General features: G+C 39.8%; 1 long non-coding RNA gene across 1 annotated transcript; it reads left to right on the top strand.

Moving 5' to 3' along the window:
* Nucleotides 1–237: 237 nt before the first annotated feature.
* Nucleotides 238–15,171, top strand: LOC122217490. Its single transcript, XR_006201547.1, has 3 exons — nt 238–358; nt 1,158–1,234; nt 14,822–15,171. It is a non-coding gene; the product is annotated as an uncharacterized LOC122217490 (long non-coding RNA).
* Nucleotides 15,172–18,022: the final 2,851 nt, after the last annotated feature.

Below are 18,022 nucleotides of genomic sequence, written 5' to 3' on the forward strand. Positions count from 1 at the left end.
GTTTGTTCTCTAAGCAACTATTCTGTTGTCACACTAAGAGAAAGCACAACTTGAATTGCTTGCCTTCATTTTAGTTTCTCCCTTAATATTATTTTTGTAAACTTGTGAGTAATGAAGAAGGAAGGGACCTTAACCACTTCTCAGACTTTCATAGGTAGGCCAAAAAATAGCAAACAACTCTCACTACCATTATATCCCGTTTCCCAAGTCTTCTTGGCTCTTTATCTCCCAAAGGTAAATCTTCAGGTCTGAGTCATCTTCAGGTCTGAGCTGGTGGAGAAGTGAACTAGCAACCTGGTGTTCCAGAAGAAGGGACTTTTGCCCAGAGTCATACCTTTGTCAAATATACACAAGACAGGTCAGCTCTCTTCTGTTTACCAGTGGACCACAAAATAATCCATCAAAAGACAGATGTAGTATAAGATGGAAACCAAAGCTTATCACCACATCTCCAATCCAGTCTGCCTCCAGAAGTATAACTAAGACTTAAAGACCTTAGGAAAACAGTGGGGAAAGGGCCAGGACAGAAAGGTCACCTAGTACAAAAACCTATGGCAAGAGATGTTTGGTGTGTTTGGGAGACAGGAGAACAAGGGAAAGGCAAGAGACAGGAATGGCAGAAGATGGTGAAAGCAGAAAGATGAAGGACTGGTGGGGGAGATGGGGACCAGATTGTTCAGGATGTCGAAGGCCATGGCAGAGTGTTTGGATGAATGAGGCAGACATACTCCCTCCTTTATAGAGAAAAGTCTGCCAGAGAAAAGAGTCCTCTGAAAAAGAGTCGTCACAAACATGATAAGCATACAAAATGAAAATGCAAGTCTTAGAGGATCATATAATGAAGGACTTCAATGCATCTAGGAGGGGGGTTAGAATAGACTTCCTAAGTTCTTTAAAGAAAGTATCAGTTTGGCAATAGATGAGTTGGGGCAGGGGGTGCAGCATTTGGGGAAAGCAAACAGAATGGGCCAATGCCCAAAACTGTGAGGGAGGAGAGGCCAAAAGGCCAGTGGAGCTGAGGAGAGGCCAAAAGGCCAGTGGAGCTGAGTGTTGGGTCTAAGGACAGGAGAAGGACTGAAGAGGGAGGGCAAAGTGAGTCAGGGCTGGATCCTAGGAGCCCTTACAAAACATGACAGAGACTCTGGTCTGTGTTCTAGGAGCAGGAGGAAGCCACTTTAAGGAGTGGAGTGATAGATACAGTCTGGCTGGAGCTTTAAGAAGGTCACACTGGCAGGTAAGTTAGTACGGCTGAAATACAGAGCGTGGAAGCGACGTAGCAACAGATAAACACCGGCGAAGCTAGCTCGATCGGTTTATGTGGGAAAAGACCCAGAGAAGTTCCTTCCAGAATGAAAAAGAAAAACATTAGGCCATCCAACATGCACTAAGGAAAATATCAGACATCTCCCTCGGGAAGTGTCCCTCTCTTTCCCACTACCTGCATTCTCGTGACCGATGAGGCTGGACATTATTTTTCCATTTTGTTCCTAGCCTCGTGGTAACCGTCAATATATAGGCCACTTATAAGCTGCTTCCATACTCCCCTGAATGTGCACAGAGATCTCCTGGCGACCTTATTAAAATGAATATTCTTATTCAAAAAGTCTTGGGCAGGCCTGAGAGTTTGTATTTCTAACATGCTCCCAGGTGATGCCTGTGATGCTGGTCCATGAACCAGACTTTGAATAGCAAGGCCATAGAGTTTTAGGCCTTCTGAACATACACGTAGCAGCAGACTTAAAAATATAAAACAAGCCAACAAACAGAACTAGCAGATTATACCTCTGTGACTGTGTTGCCTGTTTGCAGAGATTTTGGATGCGACTTTGTCTTTCCATAAAGAGACTTTAGGAGATACTCACTGTGTAACTTCATTGGAGCTCAATCCTGGAGCCCTTCAGACTGTGACCCTACACCACAGTGACACCTGCTGGCAAATTCATGGATTACAATGGGGGCTTTGAGAATAATCCAGTCAAGTAGCAAACTTTTTTCATACATAAAAGTTTTCCTAAAGTACATCTTCTGGTTGGGAAATGAATTTTAAAATAAGGTGTTTGAAGTCCCTTGGTGAAGAATTAGGGTCTGAACAGTGGCATAAGGATAAATGTTTAACAGCTGGCTCCCCAGGATAAAAAATAGATATGTATATATATATGTGTGTGTATATATATGTGTGTATATGTGTGTACATATATATATGTGTGTGTGTATATATATACATACATGTATATATACATACATATATATATACACACACACACATATATATAAATTTTAGTGATATAAGGGATGTGCAGCACATAATTTATAAATAATAATAAAATTTATGATACATTTTATTGTAAATTCTACATGTAAGTTGATTCTCACAGAATCCTTTTGCTTATTTTTTTACCAAACTTGTATCAGTTGCTAACCTATAGTTGCCATCCAACTATGTTTTGACAGAAACAGCCTATGAAAAAATGCTCGTTGAGTATGGAATTTACCAAAAAGCCACTCACATCATTGATGGCACGGATGTAGTTCTGATGTGAATGTCAGTGGATACTTTTGTTTACATTAATGAATAAAACAGCAAAACAACAGAAACATATGTTAGTACATGACTCACTCGTCAGTGACATGAGGATCACTTCCTGGTGGATGATAGTTTTGAATACTAGAAGGTTTTTCTTCAATTTTTGGAATATTTATAATATAACCACTATAGACGTGAGTTTAATCTGCATTAATGACATTTCTCCATCATTTTCCTTTTTTTTAAGTGTATCTATTTTGAGAGAGAGAGACAGAAAGAATGCATGCACGGCCCTCGAGTGGGAGAGGGGCAGGAGAGGGAGAGAGAGAACCTCAAGCAGGCTCCACACTGTCAGCACAGAGCCCGATGAGGGGCTCGAACCCACAAACCAGGAGATCATGACCTGAGACAAAATCAAGAGTCGGATGCTTAACAGACTGAGCCACTAAGGCACCCCTCCATCAGTTTAAGTTTACGTAGTCAACAAAACAATAAATCCAGCTCTGATTGTGGCATTTTCTAACTTCCATACTCTAAGTACTCCCACTATGGCCAGTTTCAAACCACCAGTGTGATATCACTGCCTGTGAGGTTGGGAGCACACCCTTCTATGGTATTTCCGCCATACAGGCAAAATAGATGTAAATAACATCACGAGTATAGGCAATGGAAAACTATAGTAAAACAATTAGGAAGTGACACATTCTGAGTGTTTGGGAATTTTTTTTTAAGTTTATTTATTTATTTCAGAGGGAGTGGAGAGAGAGAGAGTCCCAAGCAGGCTCTGTCCACATTGTCAGTGCAGAGCCCAACGTGGGGCTCGAACTCATAAACCATGAGATCATGACCTGAGCTGAAATCGAGAGTCAGACACTTAACCAACTGAGCCACCCAGGGCCCTTTGAAATTTATTTTTAAATAATTTCTTTAATCCTAAATTAACATGGGGCACTGAGGTGGCTCAGTTTGTTAAGCTTCCGACTAGATTCTGGAATATACCTGAACAACCTCTGATGTGGGACAAGAACTAACAACGAGCTGTCCTACTCAACAGTGGACATTAGCAGAGACATCAAAGGGTCAAGGCAGGGGGCTGAGGCAATGACAAGGTTGCCTATGGGGAAAGGAGGGTGGAGAAGACAAATTCCTGGGTGCGGAGCTCTCTCTAGACCCTGGGTGCCAATAGTTAGGCCCCTATTTGACAATAGGGTAAGCAGAGTTTAGAAGGCCAGCAAAAATATTCAGCCCCAGAGCAAGTTTACTAGCAGTGAGAGAGAGAAAGAAAACAGGAAAATTTAACCTTTGAACTCCACTCCAAAAGAAAAAGAAAACGAAAAAGGAAAGAAAAGCTTTTCCCATGAAAAGCTTTTGGGGAAACCTAAAGTTTCTCTAAAGACAGTAGAATGATGACGCCTCTGCCTTTGTTTTGATGCTAGCAGTGAGCCCTAATCTATTTACTCTCCACCTAAAGGGAACAGTGGCTCTGTTTGCTTACTTAGGGTTTAGTTATTTCAAAATCAGAAAAGCCTATCCGAAAATCCACAGACCAGGGAGGGATTTTAGAGATCATCTAGTCCAGTCTTCACATTGCCTTCTGAAAAGTACAACTAAAAACCCTCTCACTATTTAAAAAAAAAAAATTTTTTTTTTTTAAAGAATCTGCAAAACGGAGAGACGGTGATCTGCTAGGGAACTTGGTACCCAAGGAACAACACTGTGGAAAGTACCCTGGAGCACCTTTTTCTTTTCATATACCCCAGACATGGAGCTGAAAAAACAGGCAACTAGAAAATATCAAAGGGGCAGAAAAGGGATAGCCTAGCAAGACAGAATACTGTTAGACAATAACACTTCTACTCTAGCCAAAAACCACAGAAACTAAAATCAGAAATGGAAGAGGGGATATTATTATCAACTGTACAGAAATAAAAGGAGTAAAAGAGAGTACTATGAACAATTATATACCAACAAAGTGGGTAACCTAGATAAAATGGATGAATTCCCAGAAATATACAACCTACCAACATTGAATCACGATGAAATAGAAAATCTGAACAGACCCACAGTTTGGTTCGCTAGGGCCTGCCATAACAAAATACCATAGACCAGGTGGCTTAAACAGCAGACATTTAGTTTCTCACAGTGTGGGTTTCACACGTGCTCTTTCCTTTGTGCATGAACGTATGTGATGTCTCTGTGTGTGTCCTAATCTCTTATTATATAGACAACAGTCGTATTGCTTACTGACAACCCCATTTTAACGACTACATTAAAACCCTGTCTCCAAATACAGTCACATTCTCAGGTATTGGGTGTTAGGGCTTCAACATATGACTTCTGTAGGGATACAATTCAGCCTAGAGTAGTTTATAATTAATAAGAAGATTGAATTAGTAACCAAAACCTCTCTAGAAGAAAAGAAAAGCCCTAGACTAGATGGCTTCATTGGCGAATTCTACGAAATATTTAAAGAAAAATTAACACCAACCTTTCTCAAACTTTTCCAAAAATTGAAGAGAAGAGAACATTTCCAGATTCATTCTATAAGGCTAGCCTTACCCTGTTACCAAGCCAGACAAAGCTACAACAAGAAAAAAAAAAAAAAAAAAACTAGGGGTGCCTAGGTGGCTCTGTCGGTTAAGTGTCCAACTTCGTCTCAGGCCACGATCTCATAGTTTGTGAGCTGGAGCCCCACGTGGGGCCCTGTGCTGACAGCTCAGAGCCTGGAGCCTGCTTCAGATTTGATGTCTCCCTCTCTCTCTACCCCTCCCCTGCTAAATCTCTCTCTCTCTCTCTCTCTTTCTAATAAATAAACATTAATTTTTTTTAATAAATAAAAAAGGAAAGAAAACTAAAGGCCAATAGCTCTGATGACTATTGATAAAAAATTCCCAAGAAAATACTAGCAAAAGGATTATATACCATGACCAAGTGTGATTTTTTTCCTGGAATACAAAGATGGCTCATCATATGAATATCAATTAATATAATACACTACATTACCAGAATTATGGAGAGAAGAAAAATCTCGCTTGATGCAGAAAAAGCATTTGACAAATTCAACATCCTTTCATTATTAAAAACAACAACACTCAATAAGCTAGGAATGGGAGGAAATCACCTCAACATAATAAAAGCCACATATGAAAAACCCACAGCTAACATCAAACTCAAAGGTGAAGAGCTGAAAGAGTTTTCTCTAAGATCAGAAATGAGACAAGGGTGCCCATTTTTGTCACTTCTATTCAACATAACATTGGAAATTCTAGTTGTTGTTTTTTTTAGAGCAATTAGGCAAGACAAAGAAACAGGCATCCAAATGGAAAAGGGAAGAAGTAAAATTATCTCTGTTCAAAATAAGATGATCTTATTGTAGAAAAGCCTAAATGTTTCACAAATAGAAAAACTGTTAGAATTCAGTAATAAACACATCTAGTAAAGTCACAAGATAAAAAATCAACATGCAAAAATCAGTTACATTTATAAACACTAACAATGAACACTGTAAGGAAGAAATTAAGAAAACAACTCCATTTGTAATAATATCAAAAATAATAAAATACTTAGGAAAAACTTAACCAAGGAGATAAAAGACTTATACACTGAAAGCCACACAATAGTGCTGAAGGAAAGTAAAAACACAAATAAATAGAAATATATCCCCTGTTCATGGATTGGAAAACTTGATAATATTAAGATGTTAGTACTACCCAAAGCAAGCTACAGATTCTATACAATCCCTATAGGGGAAAAAAAAACCTATGGAAATCTCAGTGATATTTTTTCAGAAATGGAAAAATCCATCCTAAAATTCATACGGAATCTCAAAGGACCCAAATAGCCTGAACAATCTTCAGAAAGAACAAAGTTGGAGTTCTCACACTACCTGCCTTCAAAACTTACTACAAAGCTGCAATAATCAAAACAATATTGTACTTGCATGAAAACAGACCCATAGACCCATGGAACAGAAGTGAGAGCCTAGAAATAAACCCATGCATATACTGTCAAATAATTTTCAACTAGGATGCCAAGATTATTCAAAATGGAGAAAGGATGGTCTTTTCAACAAATGGTGCTGGGAAAACTGGATATCCATATGCAAAAGGATGAAGATGAATACTAACATTATATTTAACAATTAAAAACTCCAGGGGCACCTGGGTGGCTCAGTTAGTTAAGTTTCTGACTTTGGCTCAGGTTATGATCCCACGGTTCGTGAGTTCAAACCCCACGTCGGGCTCTATGCTGACAGCTCAGAGCCTGGAGCCTGTTTTGGATTCTGTGACTCCTGCTCTCTCTGCCCCTCCCCCACTCATGCTCTGTCTGTCTCTTTCTCTCTCTCAAAAATAAATAAACATTAAATTAAAAAAATTAACTCCAAATGGATTAAAGACTGAAATGTAAGACCCAAACCTATAAAACTCCTAGAATAAAACATAGGTGGGAAAGCTTCATGACATTGGACTTGGCAACAACGTCTTCATTATGACACCAAGCACAAGCAAGAGGAACAACAAAATAGTTAAAGTGGACATCATCAAAGGACACTATTGACAGAGTGAAAGGGCAACCCACAGAATGAGAGAAGACACTTGCAAATCATATGTCTGATAAGGGATTAATATCCAGAATTAATTTAAAAGCTCCAACAACTTGACAATCAAAAATGAGCAACCCAACCTTAAGATTGGTAAAGGACTTAAATAGATATTTCTTCAAAGAAGATGTATAGATGACAGATAAGCACATGAAAAGCTGCTGAACATTACTAATCAATAGGGACATGTAAATCAAAACCACAATGAGATATAATTCCAAATTATATTTGGAAATTCTATTCTCCAGAACAAACAAGTGTCATTTAAGGGTGTGGACAAATTGGGGTCCTTGAGCATTGCTGATAGGAATGTAAAATAGTACAGCTATTACCGAATGATATGATGGTTGCTCAAAAAATTAAACACAAAGTTACCATATGATCCAGCAATCCCACTTCTAGGTATATATCCAACATCCATTCTGTAGCCCATAGATCAAGGAGTAATTTCAACTTTCAAGTCTCATCATTTAAGAAATACTTTTTATAAGATGATAAGCTGCCATAGATAGTGATTCCTGTGATGAATCTGAGCAACATAAATGGAATACGTCTAGAAAGTGCTCCTCATTCTAGATGTCAATTAAGAACACGCATGATTCATGGGAAGAGGTCAAAACATCAGCATGAACATGAGTTTGGGAGAAGTTGATTCCAACTCTGACAGATGGCCTGGAGGAATTCAAGACTCCAGTGGAGGAAGTACCTGCAGATATGGTGGAAATAGCAAGGGAACTAGAGTTAGAGGTGGAGCCTGAGATAGGACTGAATTGCTGCAATCTCATGATAAAATGTTGACGGATGAGGAGTTGCATCTTATAGATAAGCAAAGAAAGTGGTTTCTTGAGATGGAACCTATTCCTGGTGAAGGTGCTGCGAAGATTATTGAACTGACAACAAAGGTTTCAGAATATGACATAAACTTAGTTGATACAGCGGCGGCAGGGTTTGAGAGGATTGCATCTAATTCTGAAAGTACTTTGGGTAAAATGTCATCAAACAACATCGCATGCTACAGAGAAATTGTTCATGAAGTGAACAGTTAATCAATGCAGCAAACTTCCTTGTTGTCCTACTTTAAGAAATTACCGTGGCCCCTCCAGTCTTCAGGAACCACCACCCTGATCAATCAACAGCCATCAACATCGAGGCAGGACCCTCCACCTGCAAAAAGGTTATGACTCACTGCAAGCTCAGATGATGGTTGGCATTTTTTAACGGTAAAGTATTTCTTTACTTAGTTACTTATATTTTTAAATTTTTTAATGTTTATTTTTGAGAGAGAGAGACAGAGAGGCAGAGTGCGAGTGGGGGAGGGGCAGAGAGAGAAGGAGACACAGAATCCGAAGCAGACTCCAGGCTCTAAGCCATCAGCACGGAGCCCTACGTGGGGCTTGAACTCGTGAACCGCAAGATCATGACCTGAGCCGAAGTCAGACGCTTAACCAACTGAGCCACCCAGGCGCCCCAAATATTTTTTTATTTTTTAGTATTTATTTATATTTGAGAGAGCAAAGAGAGAGATTGTAATATTTATTTATTTTTGAGAGAGCAAGTATGAGCATGGGAGGAGCAGAGAGAGGAGACAAAGGATCTGAAGTAGGCTCTGTGCTTGACAGCAACAAGCCTGATGTGGGGCTTGAGCTCATGAACCATGAGATCATGACCTGAGCCGAAGCAATAAAATATATATTTTTTAATGTTTGTGTCTTTATTTTGAGAGAGACAGACGGGACACAAGTGGGGGAGGGGCAGAGAGACAGAGAGAAAGAGAGAGAGAGAATCCTGAGCAGACTCCATGCGGTCAGCCCAGAGCCTGACGCGGGGCTCAAACCCACGAACCATGAGATCATGACCTAAACTGAAACCAAGAGTCGACTGCTTAACCGACTGAGCCACTTAGGTGCCCCAAGTATTTTTAAATTAAGGTATGTACATTGGGGTTTTTTTTAGACATAATGCTATGGCACACTTAATAGACTATAGTTTGGTGTAAATAAAACTTTCATATGCACTGGGAAACCAAAAAATTCATTTGACTCACCTTATTGTGATATTCACTTTATGGCCGTAGTCTGGAACCAAACCCACAATGTCTCTGGGGTTTGCCTATATGATAGCCAAGATATGGAAGCAACGTAAGTGTCTACTGACAGATGAATGGATAAGAAAAACATTGGAATATGGCTCAGCCATAAAAAATGAAATCTTGCCACTTGTGACAACAAGCATGGACCTACAGGGTATTATGCTAAGTGAAATGAGTAAGACAGAAGTGAGACAGAGAAAGGCAATTCACTTATATGGGGAACCTAAAAAACCAAACGAACCAACAAAACAAAACAGAAACAGAGTCACGAAGACAAAGAACAAACTGGTGGTTGACCGAGGGGAGGGGTGGGGAAATGGGTGAAATAGGTGAAGGGGAGTAAGAGGTGCAAACTGCCAGTTATTAAACAAATAAGTCATAAGGATGCAAAGTACCGCACAGGGAATACAACCAATAAAATTGTAATAACTGTGCATTGTCACACATGGTAACTGGATTTACTGTGGTGCTTATTTTGTAATGTGTATAAATGTAGAATCGCTATATTGTACCCCTGAAATGAGTATAAAATCGTCTGTCAACTACTCTTCAATTTAAAAAGTTTAAATATTCTCCAAATAAATAAATAATTGAAGTCATAAAATGTTACACTCAAAATCAAAAACTTTTGCTTTGGGGAAGTCCCTGTTAAAAGGATGAAAACAGGGGCGCCGGGGTGGCTCAGTTTGTTAAGCGTTTCACTCTTGGTTTCGGCTCAAGTCATGATCTCACGGTCTGTGCAGGAGCCTGCTTGGGATTCTCTCTCTTTCCCACTCTCTGCCCATCCTCCATGAGCACATATGCTCTTTCATTCTCTTTCTCTCTCTCAAAATTAAAGAAAAAACCCCGCATGCTACAGAGGAGGAGAAAATGTTAGTAAACTACTTATCCAACAAAGAACTAGTATCTAGAATATGTAAAAAAACAAAACAAAACAAAAAACAAAAAAACTCTTAAAACTCAGAAGTAAAAAAGGGAAAAAATTCCAATTAGAATTTGGGCTAAAGACAGGCAGAGGCATTTCATAGAAGATGTTATAAAGAAGGCAAAAAGGACCATGAAAATATCTTCACCATTATTAGCCATTAGGGAAATGCAAACTAAGATCACCATGAGTGGGGCGCCTGGGTGGCTCAGTTGGTTAAGCATCTGACTTCAGCTCAGGTCATAATCTCATGCTCCATGAGTTCTAGCCCCACGTCAGGCTCTGTGCTGACAGCTCAGAGCCTGGAGACTATTTCAGATTCTGGGTCTCCCTCTCTCTCTGACCCTCCTCCACTCACACTCTCTCTCTCAAAAATAAATAAATAAATAAATAAATAAATAAACATTAAAAAATTTTTTAAAAGAACCACCATGAGATGTCAGGATGGCTAAAATGTAAAACAGTGAGAACACTCAATGCTGGTGAAGATGCAGGAAAACTGGATCCCTCAAATGTATTTGGTGGGAATATTGTAGCCACTCCAAAAATTCCTTGGAAAATGAAATCCGCAACTATCACAGGACCAGCAGTTGCACTTCTGGCACTTACGCCAGAGAAATGAGAACTTATTTTCATGCAAAAGCTGTATCAAATTTAACTTTAAAATATTTAATTGACCTCTCAAGGGGTTACACAGAAGCATCAAATCAGACCCAAGATCAGATTCCTGTCCATTCCTTTGTCTTGTCATTACATCGCTGTTCATTATATCCGGAATGGCACTTAAGTTTTTCATATGATGGATAGTGGCTGCTTGAAATTCTGTGCTGAGAAGGATTTTAAGGCCTTGGAATTCCAAGGTCAGCAGGAATAGTTTTCACAATTAATTAGAGGTGTATGCTGTTAATATAGCTGGCAAGAATGGCCATATACAAGCTTAATATTTGCCAATCCCAAACTGAGATACACCACCTCACCAATCATAGAACACTGAAGCCAAAAGACGTGTTAGTAATTTCCCAGTATACAATTTCCCTTTCATTTTACAGATGAGGATACTGCAGAAGTAAAATAAGAGAGATCCAGACCCCAAGTGTGTTATCTGACTTCTCCATTTCGCCAAGCCCATCCTTGCTCTCAGAAGCAATTGACTAGATATTCCAAGTCCACGAGTTTTCTCTTTGTGGAAAGAACCTTCCTTGCATAGTTACTTTTCACAAACAGTTTTTCGGGGCTGGAGTTTTCCCAGGAAAAATGGGAGATCATTCTAGAAAAGAAAACACCCAACACCTAAATTTAGAGCAGAATCCCTTTCATGTTCATTACCTTTATAGTCAGGCTAAACTTGTCAGAGAATATCTGGCCTTATTTTTATTTTTTTATTTTTTTATTTATTTTATTATTATTTTTTTTAACGTTTATTTATTTTTGAGACAGAGAGAGACAGAGCATGAACGAGGGAGGGTCAGAGAGAGAGGGAGACACAGAATCTGAAACAGGCTCCAGGCTCTGAGCAATCAGCACAGATCCTGACGCGGGGCTTGAACTCACGGACCGCGAGATCATGACCCTAGCCGAAGTCGGACGCTTAACCGACTGAGCCACCCAGGCGCCCCTGGCCTTATTTTTAGAAGTACGTGTGTTCTCTGCTCATATTGCAAGAAGCGACAGAGAGACATAAAAATGGGGTGTTGGGACTTTTCAGGCCCTTTTGCCTGGGCAAATCATCGCCTCATTGTGCTGGGAATTTACAAGAGTCTCCTCAGACTTCCAGAAATAACAAGTTCCATTGTCTTGTTAGTTCCTTTGCCATGTTCATTATCAAAGAGATCAGTAAAAATGAATGAAAGGAGTCTGATTAAAAGTTCCAGGATACCATTATGTTTACAAGAGGGAGGGCCACCTGGGTGGCTCAGTGGGTTGAGCATCGGACTCTTGATTTCGGCTCAGGTCATGATCTCACCCTACATGGGTTTGAACCCCACATCGGGCTCTGCACTGACAGTGTGGAGCCCACTTGGGATTCTCTCTCTCTCTCTCTCTCTCTCTCTCTCTCTCTCTGTCTCGCTCTCTCTCTCTCCCTCTGCCCCTCCTTGACTTGTACACTCACAATCTCTCTCCCAAAAATAAAAACATGAACTTTAAAATAAATAAATACCTAATGAGGGGAAGAAGATAGCTGCTTAAACCCTTTGACCCTGAGAACAAGCTGTGCTAGAAATTTGATCCAATCGCTGGCTGCTTTGGTTCCGTGTGCCTTCAGACCTTACAGAACCTGTGTGTGAAGGCTCGTGTAACCTTGCTGAGTAACCACATATCGATGGTTAATGAATATATATGAGGATTGGCGGATCAGGCTGGGGTGAGCAGGCCTGATACTTGATCTTTCCAGTGAAACTCATGATAACAACTCACTGTGTGCCCTCGGAAAGCTTTCTGCGGGCCTTGCTTCTGCCAGCCTCCCACCTTATCAGCAGGCCCCCAAAGCTTCAAATTACAGCAGCTAATTGGATGAAAGTGGAAATGCATCCTTCTAATGGAGTGAGAGATTCATGCCCTGATCTTTTTCCTTCACTTGCTGAGGCAAAACAAAAACACAGATGAAGGTTGTGAAGCAGAAAAGCAGATTAGCTCTGCTTTGGAGCCACGAGAGTGGATGTTCCAGCTAAAATCGAAAGAGTTTTAGAGAATATAGACACACATCCAAAGGACAGAAAACAACCCAAGCTAGCAGTTACCAAATCATCCCAGAGACAATCTGCAAATCCCTTGCTCAGTAAAAGCTAGCAATACAATCTACCTTCATCTATGAATAAGTTATTTCATACCTAAAGATAATTTCATTCGTGGCCTTATTTTATGGCATTTTTATAACTGTGACACCCTATATGGGTCCGAGGCATAAATAAGCTGAATAAAAACCATCAAAATAAAGATTTAATGTGAAATTGTTTAATGCAATTGGGACTCACGAGTTGGCCGACAGGGACTATTTTTCATGAGCTTTCTGTTAGAGCTTTTCTGTTAGCTTTCTTATAGACTGATACAGTTTGTATTAAAAACACATCTGCAGTTAGTTCAGGAAAGAAGACTCTGCTGACATCAACCTATTTTATCCAAAGAGATGCAATTAAAAATGCATATGGGGTGATTCCATCTTTTTATTAAATTACCCTGAAGGGGGCGCCTGGGTGGCTCAGTCGGTTGAGCCTCCGACTTCAGCTCAGGTCACGATCTCACGCTTCGTGAGTTCGAGCCCCGCGTCAGGCTCTGGGCTGATGGCTCGGAGCCTGGAGCCTGCTTCCGATTCTGTGTCTCCCTCTCTCTCTGCCCCTCCCCCACTCATGCTCTGTCTCTCTCTGTCTCAAAAATAAATAAACATTAAAAAAAAAAAATTACCCTGAAGAAGGGAGCAGTGTTACCATACGGTGATGGAGACACTAAAATTCAAAGAAGCTTCAGAGTGAGATAAGTTGGATTTACATCATTTAAAGGACAGGTCCGAGATCAAGGTTCTGGGTGACTTTCTTCTGGCAATTAATTGCCACGTGTGGCATAGTTTAATGGGCTTTTACATTCCATTTTCGAGGGATGAAAGTTGTGAGTGCCTGAAGGAGGTGTCATCAAGATGGCAGGAGGAACAGTGAAGAATGAAAAGAGAGAATATGATAGAATGAGCAATTACAGAACGTGGTATTTATTGCATTTTAAAATAATAGCCCACCCCTCAGCGCAGGGGAAAGGAAAAGCGAAAACTCTGTGAGAGGCATTCACATTGCTTCATTGTGAGCTACACTTCCTTTCTGGTGAACTTACCTTACTGTTTTGACTAAACTTCCAGATCAACAGACGAGCATCATGGTCTTTCATATGAGCGTTGGGTTCACACTGTCAGCCCATGAACCCATCTCTGTCAAGTACCAGTTCAAAGCAGAACCTTGGATTACACATTCCATGAATGACCAACATAGAATGGACATAATATTCAGATGATATGAAAAACACACCAATTCCATGACAAAAAAAAAAAAAAGCTGTCTCTTTATTTTATTTTGTCAGCTAAAGGGCATCTCAGTACTCTTTTCAAAATAATTCTGTGTCTTTAGAAAAGTATACTGAGGAATGATCATGAACTTTAATGCAAATCTGGACTCTGCCACTTGCTTGCTGTGTAAATTTGTATAAGTTACTTGACACTCTACATCTGTGTTTCCATCTGCAAAAATCAGAATGACAATATTTTCAGTTTACAAAATTGTTCTAAGACCCAAATCACATCATAGCCATATGTAAAAATGTTTAGAACATAGTAGATATATACTGAGCTGGAGAGAATGCAAAAAAAGGACATGACCCCCTAGGACAAGATAATCTAGTAGGTGAAATACAATTTGGGAATATCCTACAGTATCATATAGTCATACATCATATAAACATAGAGAATATTAGACAGCCCACATGAATGTTATAGTTACACAAAGCAAGCAAAGAGCCATCATGAGACAGGCTAGTCAGAGAAAATTTCCAAGAGATCTTAGCCCTTGGCTAGGGAGAATTATCTCTCCAAATGATCTGAAATTACCGTACGCTGTAGGCATTTTGAAGTATCCATATCTCCAAAAGACTTCTTGACTATTTTACCCAACTTTCTGACACTTAACCACACAACCTATTCTTCAACAGACATTTATCAAAAGCCGCGGATTTCCAGATGTTTCTTCTCCTGGGCCTGTCACCTTCTGCACAGAAGAAACAAGAGAACCCATCCAGCCTCTTATACTCCCTGAGGAAAACAAACAACCCCACCTTGATCTCTGCAGTCAGCACTCTGAGCTGACACTTAGCTTCCTCTCGAACATGCTAAAGAAAAAAGTGTATATTAGTCAGTTGCATTTTCTCAGTTTATTTTCTTATCTTTTAACTTACCGTAAGTTCTTCAAATACTGCTTGATCTTATATATCTACAAGTTGACCAACAGCAATAAGACTTGGCAAATTAAGCATCCAAATTAATTATGCAAGCTTGGCTTTAATTTCTACTTTGAAATATAATGCACTGAATTAGAGGTATCAATATCAAAATATTGCCTATGCTAGTTGCTAATTTTAAATGGAAAGGTTTCCAATTCAAACAGTTCTAGATATTCAAACACATTTTCATTTGCTCATGAGAATTTTTTTAAGGCAGAACATGCTACTTAACATAAAATCATTAGTCTTATAAAAGAAATATAGGCAGGATCCAAGTTCATCATAAGATTCATTCATTCATTCATTATGCTGGGCACTAGAGAGAAAAAAAAACACTATCTGATCTCTAAGAAACTCAGTCTATAAGAGGCAAACATGTAAATAGATCATAAAAATTACAATATAGTAAGTCCTTTTATAAACATTACAGGAGAGGTGTTTCCTATCTAAATTTTCTCCTCATGATGTAGGAGCATACCAGACTAGGATAAAAGAAGATAATAGGAGACATGATATTTTAGCAAGACAATCTACAGAACATGCCTACGATATTGCAGATGCTAGATAGCCTAGAACATTGGGAAGGTCTCTTTCCCTCCACCTGGGGTGGCATCCAGCAGAGGACTTGATGGTGCTCAAGGATGTACACCTGCAGAGGAAGCAGGACCCCGAGTAGGGAATGGAAGACAATAAACATAGTGAGTTGCAGACCAGTGAACGAAACCGGAGAACCTATGAAATGTGGAGGAGAGTCACTCATAAAGCTACAACCCTTCATTAAAACTCTTACTGAGCTAGAAGGTAGAACTTGAACCAAAAGTCAAAGATTATCAAAGTATTCTTCCTCATTCTCTATCAGTGTGTGTGTATGTGCACACATGTGAGTATGTACACATGAGCTCAACCTAGCAACCTGTTAAGTCGACTCTGGGGAATGAGTTGTATTGCCCCCTCCTTTTCCACGTTGGAGTGTAATCTTGGTGATTATAAAGGAGAAATGTACATTGTGTAATGAAAGGAGAGAATAACTAACAGCCTTTGAGAGTATTCAAGAAAGCGTCACTGAGGAAATCATTTGAGCTGAGACTCGAACGATAAATAGGGATTCATCCAGCTGATATTCCAGGCAGAGGAAATAAAACACTCTATTCAAAGATGTATAGATATGAAGAAAACATGGAGTGTTCAGGCAACATATAGTTAGTGTGTTTTAGCAGAGCACAGGGCATGCTAATGAGGAAGTAAGAGGTGAGCCTGAAAAGTCCGGTAAGGGTTATACCAGAGTCTATATCCCAAAGGGGATGAGTGGCTATTAAAGGATATTAAGCTAGGGAGTATTTGATTTACAAGAGAAAGATTTTATTGAAAGGCCCTGAAGTGAGTGGACTATAAAGTTTACACCATATAAATATATTAGAGAAAGGTTACACAAAGGTAATCTGAGCTAGGTGGTAGAGGGATGTGGGGCATGACCTTAGAAGAGATCCATGGGGCTTCGGAACGAGACTAGACTGTGGTTAGTGACGGCTTAACCTGAAACAGTGACAGAAGGAAGGGATAGATGAGAATACACTAAGGGAGTGGATTCCTAAGTGGGATGGATGAATACAGAGAGAGAAGGCAAGGAAGGAACATAGCTGATTCTCAGATGTACACTTTTGGTGATTAGATTTATGGGGAAAGATCTTGATTTCCATTTTATAAAGGTCAAGGGCCCTGTGATGCATCTAAATCATATTTCCCAGTGGGTAGCTGAACATGCATATCTGATCGCAATTAGAAGCATGGCTTTAAAGATGAAAACAAAATGTTTGGTGTCAGAAAGCAGATTAGCGATGTTGTAGGGCCAGGAATGGGGGAGGGTTGAATGCAAAAGAGAACTAGGGGATTCGTTAGGCTGCCATCAATGTTTTATATTTTGATTGTGGTGGTGGATACATGGCTGTATATATATTCCAAATAACTCACTGAACTTGAAATGGGTGCACTGTATTTTATGTAACTATAATGGAACATAAAAATGTTTAATGGTTTAAGTCACAAGTATAGGAACGATAGTTGAAAACGTGAAGTGGACAGGATAGACGAGAGAGGCTATAGAATGCGACACGAAGAAGTCTGAGGCTAGAATTATACACAAGGGGTATGAGAAGAAAACTAGCAAAATCATTAGCCCCTGTTACCGTTTAGCCATGAAACAGAACAGAATCATTTAAAGGCTCTTTGGAGGCTTATATGTCACCTAATACTACTTCACCTTACATATGAAGGAAGTGGAGGCCATATTGAGGTACTATGGTTTGTTCGCGATCATAAAGGTAGTTAATAGCAAAAGCAAAGTTAGACACAGCCAGGAGTCCTGAGCCTGGGGTACTTCTGTCTGGGGCTACTCAGTTGTAACAGGGGAACTTTCACAATTGTGAAAGGTCACCCTACACCAGCAAAAGAAGTCTCTTTGGTGTCCCATTCAAGCCGGGCCCCATATTTCTTCCTCTTAGTTACCGCTTTCTGTGTTCCACACCCGTCGAAGAGCCACGTGACCGTACAAACTCGTAAAAAGCCTTAACAAGAAGACAAAACCACCTTCTGAGGAAGGACAGAGCTGTTCCTCGCTGCCACTGCCTGAGATTTTGTTAGTAGAGAGGAATAAAGTTAGACATCGATATGAATATAGAGGAGGCATTTTTCATCACACAAACATATACCTACAGAGCAGGGGGGGTTTATTTTGTTTTGTTTTCCTGGGATGGCCCGTCTCTGCACATTGCACCCACACCTTCTGGCAAGTCAAATAAATGAGCATGTCACACGCCAGTGGAAATTAAGAAGGAGGAAGTGTAGAGAAGGTGTTTAACAATACATCCAGTCAAGCACCACCTTTAAATTTTTCTTTTCTTTTACTTTAAAAAAAAG

Source organism: Panthera leo, chromosome B1 (genome assembly GCF_018350215.1).
Source record: "Panthera leo isolate Ple1 chromosome B1, P.leo_Ple1_pat1.1, whole genome shotgun sequence".
In the NCBI taxonomy this organism is placed as follows: Eukaryota; Metazoa; Chordata; class Mammalia; order Carnivora; family Felidae; genus Panthera; species Panthera leo.